General features: G+C 43.9%; 1 long non-coding RNA gene across 1 annotated transcript in view; it reads left to right on the top strand.

Annotated features, from left to right (window-relative positions):
• Positions 1-13,579, top strand: part of LOC109303391 — a 178,532-nt gene that overhangs the window by 116,235 nt on the left and 48,718 nt on the right. The window contains exon 2 of the long non-coding RNA XR_002099087.1: positions 9,187-9,294. This is a non-coding gene — a long non-coding RNA (uncharacterized LOC109303391). The remainder of the gene's footprint in view (positions 1-9,186; positions 9,295-13,579) is intronic.

The raw sequence follows: 13,579 nt of genomic DNA, 5'->3' as shown, positions 1-13,579 counted from the left end.
CACCCATAGCCCCTAGTAAGGCCCCTGCTCACAGTCCCTCTAGCTGTGCAGGTTGGAGACAGTCAGAGAAGGATTTTAGATTTAAAGTGTGACTGCTCCAAACTCAAGCTAGCACAAATATGGATCAACATTTGAGTAGCTCAAAGTGCAATGTGTAACAAGGCCCTAAATGATTCAGTGAAAGATGAGGCAACAGCTGTTCCTGCTAGGCTTTGTTTGAAGAAACACTTTTCCTCTGCATGTAAGGCTGGGAGATGATAAAGAAATGCAGGCCTGTAAATGCAATACATGAGGTCTACCTTTTATGGGTGGAACAGTGCTTGAATCACCATTGCTAACTTGCCAGGGGTACAAGGTTAGCAGAAACCCTGTCACAGAGGCCATTAATTAAGCCAGGCAAGGATGCAATCACACATTTTGCAATTGGGACTCTGCATATAAACATTAGAGTGAGGAAAAAGGTTAACTCAGTCAAAATCCCTGAGAGAGGGCTTATTTCCTTTGGAATGATCCTTTGGGCAAATTCTGAATGAGCCAAAAAGGATGAACTGCACCTAGTAATGTTGGAAGTTGGCTTTCTAATGATATGGTATCATTGCTTTCTGACATCTGGTGGACACTGCTACCAGGCACAGCTATAAACCTTCAGTACTCGGTTTGGATCTGATTTAACTCCTTTTCGCTCACCCCTTGACTATTCAGTGACTCCTTTGATTCTTGCTGGGCTGGGGGAAGGCCTAAAGAGAAAAAGACCATTGCTGTGTATGGCTGTAAAAAGGTTTGCCCACTCATACCTATTCAGTGCTCTGTGATAATCAGACTGTGCTCTTCTTGAGGGAGAGCTAATGACAGTCATTTCTGGCCCATGCATATTTACAAAACAGGACACCCCAGTGCAGCTTAGTTGCTATGGCAAACTGCATGCCAAGCTATTAGAGCACAGCCTCAGTCCTCCTCTCCACAGTGTCTCCTGAGGAACCCGTGCCATGAGACAGGTGCTGATAAGACAGCTCTGTTTGCCTGGAGCTGCACTTGAGATCTGAACCACTCATGTAGAATTAAAAGGAAGTAAATGCAAACAATCCGGTTAGTCTTGAAAGTCCAACCTTTGCTGCCAAAGGAACATTTGAAGGCATTCACATTTTCTCTGTAGCCAAAGAAATGAAATATCTTTAGGCTGAAGCCCTCTGGACATTCTAACACAGGCTTTGCCCAGTTATACCTATTCTTGATCTCAAGGCTGTTCCAGATAAAGATTTCTTCCCTCTTATCTCAGTTGATGCTATCATTAGTTCCTCATATTTCCCTCAGCCCTGTGACCAAAGAGAATGTCACGTCGTAAAAACTACCTCAGAGATTGTCCTGATCTCTTCTAGTAAACAGCTTTCCTGATCTTGCTAGTAAACTAGAGTGTGATATTCAGTCTCAGATCAGTGAGAAGAACTAGGATCAGAAATAGGTCGGTCCTCTTTTAAAGCCTTATTGATTCAGTCCAGAATGCTTCTTACTGGATTGACCACTGAGCCTTATGGGAAATGGGGCGTGAAAGGACCATCTCATGGGTAAGGCCCTGATCTTGGACCCAGGAACTTTGGATCCAGTTCCTGGTCACCTTGGGCACATTGCTTAACCACCTGGGTCACTTTCCTATGTATAAAATGGGCGTAATGTCCATGTAGAGTGTAAGCTGTTCAGGGCCAGATTGGTGTTGTTCTGTGTTTGTACAGCAAGCACAACACAGCAACAAAGTTGGGTCTGGAGGCACAACTACATAACAGCAGTCACAATAGCAGGGCCTTGAAAGAAGTGCACACAGGGACATATTTGACTATTTCTTCCATTCTGGCCTCTGTCTTTTGTGTTGGCCCTTAAGGCCAAATTTTCTAAAAGTCAGGTGCCTCAGCCACATGCAAAAAGGTACATGAACAGTTATAGCGACTTACATCTACAGCTTATTGCAGGTTCAAATGTTCAGCCAAAGACTTACCTGGGCATTTAAATATGCATACCTTACGGTTGTGCAAGCAATCAGAGTGCTTGTTTGTGCACAGGAGATAAACAACTTCAGATTTTTAGCACTATGTAGAAAACTGCTTGAATATTTGGCAGCTTCTTCTGGTGCCATATGTTTATTGTTTAGATATAATATTTCTCTTTGTTACCTTTGTTTTTCTGGAACACTGATGTTTTCCTGTGGATTCAGTTGTAAATAAGGACCTTCCTGGATGTTTGCATCAAAATATTTTGATTCTGTGGTTAGGTTCTGATCTCACAGTTTTCATACTGCTTTAACTCTACGGATTTACCCCTGATTTGTATGGATGAAAGTGAAATCAAACAGGTGTTCACATAGTTCCCACTTGCAAAAAATCCCCACTTTAGTTTTTAGCTAGCTATCATCTGGGGCGCTGAAAGAAGTGACATCTGTCATATGTTTGGCCCCTTGAAAGTGATTTATAGCCATGCTCTGACACAAGTGCATGGCTGCAGAACACTTTAAAAGTGCCTGATCACATGACAAATTAACCATCATGTAACAAGGGTTCAGATTAAGGTGCTTCAAAGTGGAGTACTTTCATTAACTTCTGTCCATCCCTGTGTGTGATCAGGGCTGGGCTGACACAGCCCAGCTCTGCCCCTGGTGCTGTCTGCAGGAAGAGAAGGGGAGAAGGGAGGGGAAGGGTGCTGCAGGCTGGGGTTTGCCCAACCTGAGCTGAAGGGGGGCATATGGATTGGATCCCCTAACATCAGGGGAGCTCTAATCCACCTGTCCCTCCTCCAGCTCAGGCTGGGCAAATCCCAGCCCACAGCTGCCTCCCTTTCATTTCTCCCCCTCCCATTCTGCAGACAGCACTGGAGCTGGGAGGGGGGAGGACAGGGCTAGGGGAGAGAGGCTGCAGACAGGCAGTTCCTCCTGGATTGGCTCCAAAGTGCAGTTCGATCCTCCCCCACCCCTCCCTCGGCCCAACAGTGATCATCTGTTGGGTTGGGGGGTCACACTAACTCGTGGCATTGTATATGAAGTGTCATGAGTTAGAGCAAGGAGCTCTACATCTGTCAGAGCCCCTGGTTACACAAAAAGGCTCCGTAGGATAATGCTTGTGCATAAATCGACAACAAGAGGTATCACAAGACCACATGGCCATTGCTTCATGTCCCAAAGTTAGATGATATCCTAGACTTTGTTACAGGCACTTGTACATTACAGAAAGAGCTTTAATATAAAAACTTAGATACAAATCCCTCCAAGTGTAAAAGTGTTCTCCTCCATGCCAATACAGAGCAGCACTTAAGCAAGGGCTCAGCATAAGTTTTCAAAATGGATCTCATTAGAACCTGACAAGAGCTAGCCCATGTTCAGAGGGGATGTCTTAGAGATTAGTTTTCTGTTGATCTGAGGGATGAATCACTAGTTAATTCATTTTTTTATATTTTAAAATAAGCATGTGAGTAAGCCTTTAGTACCCCAGCTCAAAAAGCACTCTGAGTTGAAAAACAGACTGCAGGTTTGCTTCAGACTGTTTTCTTCATAGTGTTGTTGTTTTCTTATAATTACTCCCAGCAGCATGCTTTAAAGTAGCTAAGTGAGTAGACAACACACATCATGTCAGCCTCTCTGACTATGGTATAATAAACACATGCAAAAGAGGTGGGGAAGGATGGCAGTGGGCAGTTTCATTCCTCATTAAACAGCCAATGGCCACTAAAGCCTAATTGGATATTTAGGAAATGTTAAAAGGGACCAAACAGAGCTACTAATTCAAGAGGTTTTCCTACACAGGAAAAATTTTGGTGAGATAACTGTCCCCTAGACCCTTGAGTGTTTGCATGACAAACCTTGGGTAAGATCCTCCTGTTTTGGCCTTGTTACACTGGCTGACAAAGCCAGGGGAGGTCACAAAAGGCCCTAAATGTTTCATTTCATTGGCAAATACGCTGACAAAGAAAACCCTGCTGTCCAAAGCCCACCTTGCTAAACTTCCTGTAGGGGGTGAGACTGGGATAGAAGAGGTATGTTGGGAGAAGCAGATGTAACTGTGACAGGTCCCCAAGGTTGACTTAAGTTTCATGGGCTAAGTGTCCAAGTGCTAGAGCAGTCCAGAGTCAGGGCAGCACAAAGTTGGTCTTCTCCTCCCCTTGGCTAGAGAGCTCCCTGTTGTGCATCTTTGAAGCAAACCTCAGAATCTCACCTCATGAGTCTACAAAGTTGGTGCCATGGGTGTATTGGCTTTTACTTCTGGACCATGTTTGAGAAGGTACCATCCACAGTGTGTTGCCCAGGGGTGATGGCAGGGCTGTAGTAAACAGCTGGGGTGATGGCATCCAGGCTGAGCCCTGTCTTCTGGGCCTGCAGTATTTGGCCCAGCAGCTGCTCACTCACTGCATTTGCTCTGGTTAGGGAGGAAGATGTGGCCCTTCCATGATGATCTTGGACTAAATATAGACATTGGATTTATGACACATTATAACCTGCCTAACATCAGACTCCACAAGTAAACCCTCCACATTTTACCAGCTATTCTTTTTCCCTTCCCCCACCCCTCCTCATCCATTGACTACAGCTACATTCATTCTCCTTCCCCGCCCTGCCCTCCACCTGTCCCTCACCTACTGATCACCTCAATTTACATTTTAACTGACTGGCTTGCTTATCTACTGGCCTCTGGATGCTTTACTATTCCATCCATGAAGACCAAAGACCATCTGCAGATGCTTCCTCAGCCAGATGAAGGGTTTTTATACCCAAAAGCTTGCAAAGATTTTTTCCAACTACTTGAGTTGGTCTAATAAAATATATCAGATTTATCCAAGGAAACTTATCTGCCGATGTCCTTAGACCAACATGGCTACAACCTACACCCCTGGTTACATTTTCAGCACTTGAAGCTTGATCTAACTCACTAATGTCAGGAAGACTCATTTCCTCAACTCCAATGCTAGGATTCACAACTCCATGAACCACATTCTGCTCTAAGGACAAGCCCTCTCCCCTCTGCTGAACCTCGGTACAAGGGTTGGGCAGGGGCAGGTCTGCAAGGGTTAATGGAAAGGAGCATTCTCTGTGAAGTACAGCAGCAGCTGGCAGTAGCTGCTTGAGCAGTTTTCCTGCCTTCTCAGCCCTTGCTCCCCCTAGGCTGCCTTGTCTGTGTAGCTGCCCTTGAAACCATGGATCTAGGGATTCAGGGATATATGTCTGTCTGTGCCCCACTACTGAAAAATGGAGAATTGCCGGGCAATGGGAATCTGCTCTCCTAGTGCATCACATGAAACCTCTGCAGCTTCCTAGCGTCCTGGGAGTTGTTCCCAGTTACTCCTCCCTCTCTCCTGACACATTTAGCAATCAAGGAGGGCTGCGGGGAAGGTGCTGAAGAAACTGGCTCTGCATGGGATTCCCCACTGCTGGGTGTGTCTATCTGCAGATTTACTAGAGGTTTTAATCCCTTTATGTCCTCTTAGCACTAGAGGGGTGACAACTGATTCAGGAGGTAGTGGGCATTTATAGACATGCTCCAGGGGGGGCTTCTAATTAAAGTGCCCAGAGTGTCATTTGTATCAGTGTCCCTGCACTGAAAAATGGTGGTAGGGGCACTTTAACTAAAGCTTGTTGAATAATCTTTAGTTAAAACACCCCACCTCCATTTTTCAGTGCGGGGACACTGATACACGTGACGCTGGAGTCTGCTGGAGCATGGTAATTACAATGCTCTAACAGACTTGATTAATCAAGTCTGCTCCAATGCGCTGTAATTACAGCACATTGGAGCAGCCTCTCTGCATGTATATAGTGAGCCTAGAGCAGTACAGAACTGCTTGTTGCTATAGCTGAGTGGAATAGAAAAAAACCTTAGTGGTGAAAAAGGAGCAAAGTGGGCTCCAGGCACAATAATCAGAGCTCTCAACCCACACACCATACTGCAGCATCATCCCTTTGTTTTAAAACCTGTTACAATTCATGGTAGGCTCTCTGGCAAATTGATTGCAACTACCTAAATGCAGAAAGCCAAGAGCTGTACCCTCCTGTTATAAATGTTTCAGTACTCCAAGCTGTCTGACTTGTTTTGCAGGCACTTTTGTTTATGGCAGCCAGAAATATCTACGTTCCCTTTCCTCCAATTATCAGGTATTTCTTTCATAAATGTCTATGGGTGACAAAAAAGTACTTTTTCTTCGAACAAGTGGTATTTGCAGAGTTTGTTGTGCCTCCTTTCAGAGCATCTATTATCACCCATTAAATCTGGCCACTCTGGAAACTGGTGGGAGGTCATAGTTATGGCTCAACCATGACAGAAAACATCTATGTGTGTTAATCCAGGGAGGTACAGTTTGAAATATTAATCTATATCTAGAATTCCTGGTCATATTCTGACCAGTCCAAACCACCTTGCTTTTATTTTTTGACAGTAGTATCTATACACCAAAATCCCCAGGAGGCCCTTATTGTGTTAGGCATTATATAAACACAGTTTGTCAATACATTACCAATAAAAGACATCATCCACAAAAATACTTGCCTCTATCATATTTCCTGTAACCTCTCTTCAACATTACCGCTCTTCTCTTTTGTTTCCTAACCACCACAACCCCAGAAAGGCACTCCTTAAGAAGTGACTCCCCTCCTATTCTGCATGCATTCAATACCTGGAATATTAGTTTCAAAATTAATTTCATCCTTCTATTTCTTAGTTATCTGTCTTCCACATTATAAGCATAGTGTATTGGTCCTGTTCAGTAACAAAGTACCTAACTTCCTGGCCAGGTTTACACCCTTAACTTTGTCCCAGCTGTTTCACATCCTATGGACTCTTTGGGTTCATTTTTAATGGACTTCCAGTCTTCCTGTTGACTCTTTGTCTTATTGCTTAAGCATGAGGAAATCTATTATGTCAGGTGTAACACATATCTTAGTTTAAGATTAACCACACAAGTGACATCAGTATTTTAAGAGGCAGAGACTATAATTATCAGAGTGAATATAAATAAAAATTCCTCAACTTGGGTAAAACAATTAGAAAATTAAATTACAGGAAATGAACAAGCATAAACACACAGTCTCCCAAAATGTATTTTGGTCCAGATTCTTCTAACTCTACTCATATGGCAAGCACTACCTTATTCAATTATTCCATGGGATGCTGCAGAATAAGGTTACTCCATCATGCACTGGACAATGTGGCTAAGTTCAGACAGTCAAAAGCCCAAGGCTGAATCAATTCAGTCTTCACAGTTTAGTCTGGGCTGCGTAGATTGAACCAATAAAAAGATGAACAGACATTCACTTTTGATTCCAGAAATGCAGCCACATGCCTGCAGTGGCTCAGGTCAGAAGCTGGGGAGCACTAGAGCATGTCTCCCTGCTGGGCTGGAGCAGACAGCTTGGGCCAAGGCAAGCCCACCCAACCTGTAAGGGGGGATTTGCTGGGGAGGTACAATACATCCTGGGATGCTGGGGGACTGTGAGTTAACTTGTATCTGGAGGGGATTTGGGACAGAAGTTCAATAAACCGATTTAATCTAAATTAGTTAAATCTGATACTATATCCAACCAGGTTTATCAACAGAAAAAATGCCCACCCTATCCCAGCAAACCAGGAATTTTCACAGTTTAAACCAATGAAACAGATCTGTTACTTCTCATCCATTAAAATTAGAGATATCATGAAAGACAAGAATAAAACTAGAAACATCAATGTCCATTTTTTGGGAGTGAAGCTGAAAACACACAAAGGAAAAAGGATGCATTGCCTTTAAAATAAACAGCACTAAGCCAAATATTTGCAGCTCTTTTTTATATCGCTTTTAAGCAAAACTCCCAGTAGACAACAAAATTTGACCAACTGCGATTAATAGCAGAATGACACTCAGAACTGCTCCTGTTTTTGTTTTTCCTTTTTTAAAGCTTCCATCAAAATTAAATCAGAAACAACTTGTTTACATTTGACCTTTTCTTTCTGAGTGTGTTTTGTGTGAACAATAACAGGTTCAAAACAAACAACAACGTGTTACTCACAGAGGTTCAGAGGAAAAATAATAGTGTAATTACTCCAAATGTGATGATTCTTCCAATCAAACCTGGGACACCCTCAACATTGTTTGTTCACAACATATCTAGCTAAAAGAAGTAAATAAGTAAAACTAAATAGAGCAACATTTATTCAAATAATTATTTAAATTCCATAAAATTAAGTGCCCAGTGCTAAGAATGGTTTGGCATCTACTGGAAGAGGCTGAGCACCTGAACTGGCATGGTAATTAAGGAATCTGCAGTACTTAACTGGTGGAAACGCAGTCCTGAAACTAAAGTACAGGCCCTTCAGGTTTTTCTGTCTTGTTTGTTCCATATAGTTTTGCATAAAAGTTCCATATGCTGCACCTCCAAGAAAACTAATGGCCCACTCCTATGAAATACTGGGATTACTAGACTAGAACTTGAATGCGTATAGCATGTTTTCTACACAAGACACAGGGTACTCACAGCAGGTAGGCTCAGCCCCTATTTCTATAGACCACAGGTGTAGCAGGGCAGCCCCTCATCCAGAGCTGTTGTGATGCACAGGACAGCACTGGCACTCATGGCAGCTGGCAGTAGCTATTTTTGTATTCCCTATTTCCCTCCCTGCACTGGCAGTACTTGGGGCTACTGCCATGGTCACTCTGCCTCAGTTACACTGCTGCTACAGACACTTCAATCCCCCTCCTTCCCCAATAATATAAAATGTTCATGAAATCTCCAGTTCCATGAGCTTTACTCACCCTTTGATCTAAACAGGGGGTTACACAGGACAAACAGCTGCCTACGTTGGAATGTTTAGTTAGTATTAGGCCCCTGATTCTGAACATTGAGACAAATAGGTCCCTATGGCATTTTCGTTTTGTATCTTTATTTACGCCCTAAATGTTCATTTTCAACTGGAAAACCGACCGTGGTTTACAGACTATGTATAGTCTGTAGAAGTAAAGGTTATCCTGTCAGCTGCTCAGAAAAAGCCTGATTCTCTTCTCCCTTCCCTCCATGTCATAGTGACGTGAATCCACTGTGCATGCTGGAACTGCTCCTGATTTATGCTGGCACAAGTTAGGGGGCAAATCAGGCCCATGATCTTTAGAATCATATGGTGCATGTCCCAAATAACAAGGCTAGTCATTTGACATATCACAGTTTGTAAACATTCCCCTTTTGTCTTTCAGCTCCTCTGAAGCTGCAAATTACCCAGGCCCACTCCACGTGATTACCCAGAGGGCAGCCAGCTGGTGACATCACCCAACCCTGCCTATGAAGATAGGCTGATGAGAAGGGTAATCTAAGTGCTGTTCTTACAACTACATCCCTTTGCAAAGTTTACCTGAACAACAGGAAAACATTTGAAACTTGGAAGACTCATGCAGTCTCCTGGTTGCCTACTGGGGTTCAGCATGGAGTGGTGATGCCGGTGCATTTTCCTCAGTGCTATCCACTAATCACTTTAAAGCCTTCGGACATTATGTGCTCATTTATTTAACTGGGGGAGATGACTTTTTTACTGTTATGTGGCTTGCACTACACACCATGACTCACGCCTGTCTGGCCTGTAGTAAAATAACGTAAGGCCCAGGGGTGTTTTATGTGCTGGTCTCCTAATTGAAGCTCTTTGCTCTCTATGTCCATGAATATTTTTAAGCTGCAGAGCAGCTCCAGCAATACTAGCACTTCTTGCAGACTGTTAGCTTGACTGGATGCTGATAAGAGGGCTTGCAGGATGCACTTTTACAAACGTCATTATTTTACCAGGTAGGGTTGCCATGGAAATCAGTGACACACAAATCTGGGTCTGGTAACTGTCAGTCTTTTTCACATTAAGCAAGGCAGACTGCTGAGCTACAGCTCCTTTTACTGATTCTGGACTGAAAGTCTGTGGACCACAAAGAGCCTGATTCTGACATACTGATCAGCACCTCATGCCACAAGTAGCTGCACTGTTTCCATTGGGGTTACTGATAGAATAGGCCAGGGGTGGGCAAAATACGGCCCACGGGCCAGATTCAACCTGCCAGGCCATTCCATCTGGCCCACGGGGCACATAAAAAAGTAGTAACTTAATATTTATTTGCTTCTGGCTTCCTGTCAAAGATGACAGGAGCCTGGGGCAGTAGGACCCAGGGGAAGCCTTAGCAGGACTGACCAGCCAACCCTACCCACCCCCAGCTATTTACCTGCCTTCCTGCCCAGTACAGCTCCAGCACCACATGGTTCCTGGCTGCATCACTGGACCAGGATCACGGGGCCGCACTGGTACCCTGGGGCCAGGAGCAGGGGTGGGGAGTAGGAAGGGATAGTGTGTATCTGTATGTGTGTGTGTAGGGGCAGAGTCTGTGTGTGTGTGTGTGTGTGTGTGTGTGTATGTTTGTAGGGTGAGCCGCACATGCACACCACACCATACACATGCACCCACACCCCCTCGCATTGCCATACAGGCACAACCCCACACCCATACCCCTTCACACACCCTAGCCACCCTCCCCCACACACAGTCCCCCACAAACCCCATACCCACCCACATCCCACATATCTGCACACACCCACATGCTCCCTCACCCCACACCTATCCACCCCCACAGACACACCCACAACCCACCCCCCACAAACCTATACTCACCCAGCACAACATACAAGAGTAAGATTTCATTTTAAGCTATTGTGTAATCACCTCCATATACACTACACAAACACATGTAAATCAGGACAAAAAGATGTTCTTTCAAATCAAATTAATGAATGATGTAGATGTTCACTTTTTAGAATAGAATTTGGTATTTTTCTGGTTCAGAGATGGCAAAACCCCTTGCTGAAAGGAGTGTTTCTGGGGGCAAGAGGTGGCAACGGTCAGGGGTTAGGGGGTGGGACTTCCAGTCACAAGATGGCAGCCAGGGAGCAGGGCACCTGTCAAGGGGAAGGGCTACCCATGCAGCCCTCGACAGCTTGCCAAAACTGGGTAAGCGGCCCTCCACCCCAGAAATAATTGCCCATCCCTGGAATAGGCTGTGTGGTGGCAGAGCAGTTAAGGCATCTTGCTGTAGATCTGCAGCTGTTAAATTGAGCATTGCACACTGATAGCTGATCCAAATGGGCCCAGCTGTAAATGGGACTTCGTGATTCAGGCTGAAGGCAGCTTTAGCTATCCTGAGCCAGTGGGTCACCAAGATTTGAGATGACCTTTGATGGTTAGGGGGCTGGGGCACATGACTTCTGAGGAGAGGCTGAGGGACTTGGTCTTATTTAGTCTGCAGAAGAGGAGACTGAGAGGGATTTAATAGCAGCCTTCAACTACCTTTAGGGGGTGGTGTTTAAAAGAGGGTGGAGCTGGACTGTTCCTGGTGGTGGCAGATAACAGAACAAAGAGAAAAAGTCTCAAGTTGCATCAAGGGAAGTTTACATTAGATATTAGGAAAAACTTTCACAGAAGGAGCAGGTTACCCAGAGAGGTTTTGGAAGCTCCATCACTGGAGGTTTTTAAGATCTGCTAGACAAAGCCTTGGCTGGAATGATCTAGTTGGGGGCGGTCCTGCTTTGAGAAGGGGGTTAGATTAGATGACCTCCTGAGATCACTTCCAACCCTAATTTTCTATAATTCTATGATTTTTGGAAGAGGGGACCACTCAAAGAACATGAGAGTGGCAGAACCAGACTCGACTGAGTGCAAAGGGAGCTTTTGCCTCACTAGAGCTTGATCCTGCTTCCACTGAATTCAGTGAGAGTGGGGTTAGACCCTTAGTTAGTACTGAACTTTATCTCAAAATACATGATCTTGTAATGGGAGAAGTGTTTGATCAGGGGTCATTTGTCTTCATCTGCAAAGCATTTGCAGATACCCTCCCCCAAAAGCCAAGTCCTTAAATAATGCTACTTATGTGCCACAACTTACTAAAATTTCATCTCAAAGTACATAAACACCATTCACCACCTGACCCCAGACCAGCAGAATATTGGGCCCCATTTTCCTACTTGCCTTTACTACTACAGGTAGCTTGGCTTACAGAAGAGTCTGAAATGCTGCTGGTTTTCAAACGATTATACTAGTTCACATGATTGTAGTGTGCTCATCTTCACTTTGAATTAATAAGATCAAGGTTCAAATAATTATAAATAAAATGAAGAGCTGGACATATTAGCTAAAACATTTTATAATAGATTGTAACACCATTCTTTATTTTCCATTAAACTTAACTGTTCCTCTGGGTGTGAATTATCTCTTTCTTGTTGTACAGTGTCTACTACAAAGTTAATTAAGGATCAAAATAAAAAATCAGGGGGTCAGGGAACTTTTCCACATTTGCCGGCTGTTCTGAAAGACACTGTTCTTTCTGGAAAAGGACTGTGATAGCAAAACTAAAAGCAAAACCTGGTCAGCCCTTTCTGACACATGTAGTTACATCAGCTTCAGTGGGACTACTCTTATGAGTATGAGCTCAGCAACACAAGAAGAAGTTGCAATACTGGGACATAAATACAAACAGGACATTATGGATAGAGGCCTAGGTAGATATCACCACTAAAGCTTCCGAGCTCAACCCAGTTTCCATTCAAGTCAATTGAAAGATGCCCACTGCTTCAATGGGAGTTGGTTCCAGACCTAAGTCCAGTGGCATGTATTTATAATGAAGTTGGCTGTTTCTTAGATTCCACACAAATCAAGTATCATATTACCTGAAATTTTCTAATACTAAAAATTGGTTTTGAAGCAAAAACAGCTATACAACTGCTCTGTTATGCAACAGCTTCTGAGTAATAAACATTCACTGCAGTGCAGGAAATGAGTTTGATCTGTCAGGGACAAATTTTTCATACATATTTGGCAGCCAAATATGTATTCTCTTGATAATAATGCTCACGTGTATTACTGTACCTATTTCTTTGATCATGTGTTCATTTCTATAAGGTAGGATGATATGTGCAAGGAGTGATGTACAAGGAGTGTGTAATTATGACGTCATGTATGCCAGTCATGCTTTATGTACAATGTGAGTCATAAGGTAAAAGGTTAAGTAATTGCCTCCCCAGATGAACATAGCTATATGACACCAACAAGGCAAACTGGGAATATGTAATTGCTCTTAAATTAAGCAGCTCCTAGGTAGGTAATCAGCCAGTCCCTGTTGCTCATTAAGATGACAATGCTGTTGCTTTTGTGTCATCTTTCATTCTTGATACCTGATAGCTTGTGCATGTTGCAGATTTTTTTTAGCTTACACAGATGAGAAAAGCATCCTGCAAAAAGACAGGTTCTTCTTCAAAATCCAACATCACTGAATGATTATATCTCCACAGTGGTGGCACCTGGTCCTTCTCCATGCTGTTAATGAAAGAAGGGCCTAATCCTGTGAAGTGCTGTAGACCTCTTACAAAGTTGTCAGGCCATGTCTACATGGTAAACTTACTGTGCCTGGCACCCTCATCCATGCTATGTGGCTCCTTGGAGGCTGCTTCCTGAACACACCGACAAGACAGGATGGGGGCCCCATCCCTGGGTGCTGCTCTGGGAGATGTCCCATCACTCAGCACTCGAGGGAGACTTTGGCACTGGAGAAAGCAGAAGGAAAGGGCCCT

The sequence above is a fragment of the Gavialis gangeticus genome, unplaced genomic scaffold (genome assembly GCF_001723915.1).
Source record: "Gavialis gangeticus isolate Ggan-Ray unplaced genomic scaffold, GavGan_comp1, whole genome shotgun sequence".
In the NCBI taxonomy this organism is placed as follows: Eukaryota; Metazoa; Chordata; order Crocodylia; family Gavialidae; genus Gavialis; species Gavialis gangeticus.
Note: the sequence above shows the minus strand (reverse complement) of the source record. Positions and strands in the feature narration are given on the sequence as shown.